The sequence below is a fragment of the Trachymyrmex septentrionalis genome, unplaced genomic scaffold (assembly GCF_001594115.1).
Source record: "Trachymyrmex septentrionalis isolate Tsep2-gDNA-1 unplaced genomic scaffold, Tsep1.0 scaffold2, whole genome shotgun sequence".
Lineage (NCBI taxonomy): Eukaryota > Metazoa > Arthropoda > Insecta > Hymenoptera > Formicidae > Trachymyrmex > Trachymyrmex septentrionalis.
This window is the reverse complement of record NW_017305179.1, coordinates 283,026-286,490: the sequence shown is the minus strand read 5'-3', so window position 1 is coordinate 286,490 and position 3,465 is coordinate 283,026.

Here is a 3,465-nt window from a genome sequence, read left to right as displayed (position 1 = left end):
TTCGATTACAAACATAATTTAATAACTTTATTATTGATTTTTCTTCTCTACCGATTCATTTGCATTAAAAGTGGTGAATCAGTTACTACAGTTTTAACAGAATAATATATTATTACATATAGATATAAGATATACACGTAATTATTGTATATTATATATATATATATACGTTATAATAAATCTTAAAAATATATATAATGTTTTTTTATAAATGCACACATCACTTAAATTGAAAATGTAATGTCTATGTCCGCCTTTTGTTACTCGTCGCATAATTCATTTCAATCTTCTTTCTTCTCGCTCGCAGTAATCACCTATTTCCGTTCGATTTACAGAAGGAGGTGGCTCTACCGAGTCTTCCGGTTCCGGACCTCGAGACGACCTTGCAGAAATACTTGGCGCAGGTCGAAGCTATCACGCCGAACCACCTGGAAAAGACTCGGAGCTTGGTACGAGCCTTCCTGTCGGGTCCTGGCCCGAAACTCCAGCAACGTCTCTTCGAACGTAGACAGAAGGTGACCAACTGGGTGAGTAACCAATTTTACACAAATATCAATTCGAACACAATGGCCGCATTTTCAAACAAATTACACACTTAACACACACACTTTTATAAAATAAATAGAACAATATTTTCATTCAAATTTGGATTGGAGATTCAGACTTCAGAAGAAAATTGCGTTTAGATTATGCAATTTTGAGTCATGTTATTTTTCGTGGATTTACGGAACTTTATTTGTAAGCCGTCAATGTACCGAGAGATTTTGTCTACTTCTCTATTCCGTAACATTGCCGAGAAGACATCGACTCTGTCGGAAAGCCGAGTCAGACGGCGTAATCCGTAATACGGCCGTCGCTTTAAAACGAGGGTCTATCCCGTCGCGAAAAAGTAGAAGAAAAAACTGCGGTGTGTGTCACGGTCATGGGGATCGAGCGGGAAAGAGATCCTCTCTGCGTCTAAGTGGCACAACACCATTTTCGTTTCAAGCCCGCGATGTCTCGAGAGAATTTGCTGCTACACAGGGTGTTCGCCTATCGTTCGATCGATCGTAATATCCGCGAGAATGAGATCGATGCATATACAGAGCAAGTTAAAATAGAAAAACGAGAAAGTTTGAAAATTTAAATAAGACTTTAAAAGATGATATTTAAATAACGCTTGAAGATTTTGAAGAAAATGTCTCGAAGGCGTGAACTTCAAAATAATGTAGCGTTAAAATATAGTTATTTAAACTAAAAAGAAAATTCTTTCGGAATTCTTTCTGTTTCTTAATTTTTTTAAATTGAAGAGTTACTGACGTTTAACTTTTTATTATCTAAAACTTTTTACACTAAAAATTACGTTATTTAAATAGAATTGATATTAAATTAATTATAAGAAATTAAGAGGCACAGAAGCAATTTTTTTTATAAATTCTGCTTAGCAAATTCTAAAATTTCGAATAACATTTAAGTGACCTTTTATATATACAGATGGATAAATTCCTCATTGTATAAATTCTATTTTATATTAAAATTACGAAGAGTGAGAGAAGTAAATTTTAGGACGAAAAAATTTATTAATTTTTGCCTACGTAATTTTATTGAAAAATGATGTATGATATTACATATGAGAGTCAGAATAAAAAAATTTTTGCATTCCAATAGAGAGAGAGAATAAAATTTAGATTTAATATAAATTCTATTTAAATAAAATAATTTTTTAAAGTATTTTAGTCGATATATAAAGAATTAAATGTCAATAACTCTAGTTTTTATATGCCTAATTGTGATATCTCATTTAAATTCCGACACTTGACAGGTTCTCGTTTACTTTAAGTTTTTAGGAGCGAAATTTCACTCCCAAAGAGCGATAGTTGCGCCAGTCCGGCAGGAATGAAATTTTCACTCTTAAAGAGTGAAGGAATCACTCCAAATGGGAGTCAATTTTCAATCTATGTGGAGAGTGAATAATTTCACTCTCCGAAGGAACAAACTAAAATTTCACTTTGATAAATATTAAATTTAATTTCCTTACAAATCTAATCTAAAAATTATTAAACTCATTTGACATGTTTTTGCACAAAACGAACGAATATACATACATAGAAAAAAACGTCAGTCTGCCTTGCGAAGCGAGATATTAATCATTAAAGTTGATTTTTTAGATTAGGTTAAGAAATTTACTCCTAAAGGAGTGAAGTTCGTTTCTTGCCGCAACTATCACTTTTCTCGAAGTTTTAGAGTGCTCTTTGGCAAGAATCATCATTCTGCGCATTAAACATACGAATAAGTAAACACCCAGTATATTCCAAGCGAGCTCCTGGAGAGGCCCGGAGACGGAGTCGAGTATCCGCGCGCGAGTTCCCCGTGACTTTTGCTATCCCTCTCATCCCGGTACGGTCGTTCCCGTGGGATTCCCGGTTCGATGCATGCGCCGGCTATAAGCCGCACCTCGCACCCCCTCGTCGGCCCGAGCCCCCCCGTGGCACATAAATAAATAAATAAATGGATTTACGCGAGGGCCCCGGCGCCTCCCTCCTCCCCGTCTGCGTCACTCCATTCCACTCTTGCAACGCACCGGTGAAAGGGGATGGACGTAAGGGTCGTCCGGACTGTACCGGAACAATGCAAATATTGCCAGAGGAATGAGGACGGGAAGGGTGACACATACGGAGCTACGTACATAAAGCGATTGCCAGGCGAAGAGGTACTTTGCTATCAACACTGATGACAACTACGTCAGTCAAAATGTACAAATAATGTTGCACTTCGCTCAAATTTGGAGTTACGGTTTCCAAATGTGTTCATTTTCCGTATATATATATATATATATATATGTACATATCAGAAATGTGCAACGTGTGCATTTTACTGTCAAGGTAAAATAACTTCACAGAAAGGGAACAAGAGAAACGCATCACGGATTTACGTTTTGTATAACTGTCAAAAAGAGACAAATTGCGACGATCAAATATTTGTGAACGTTACTTGGATAGCGATAAATTTATTTAGTTTTGCATTTTTCAACTAACTTTTGTATTCGGTATAAGTATCATCTTACGAAGATACGACGGATATTGTACGTTGGTTTTGTAAAATTTCCATGATTTAACGCGACAATCGCAAAATCAGGACGACTATAAACATAAGATTAATATGCTCGAGCAAAATTGAATTTCTATTTTTGTCAGACGTCTGTGTTACCTATCAAATTTATCTCGTATAAAATATCTGTCACTTTCATATATTCAAACTGAAGTAATCAAGTAATAAAAATAAAATATACTAATTAATTAAGAGTGCGCAATTCAATATCTTTAAATTGTTTGAACTTAATTTTTTCGAGAATTTCCATCTCCCAAGATTGGAAGATATCTTTCTGTGATTTTTAACAGATTTCGTTTTGTCATATATATATATATCATCTAAATTTTCTTCTCGCTCTGTGTAATACATCTCTTACAAGGCAGATTAATTCGTCGC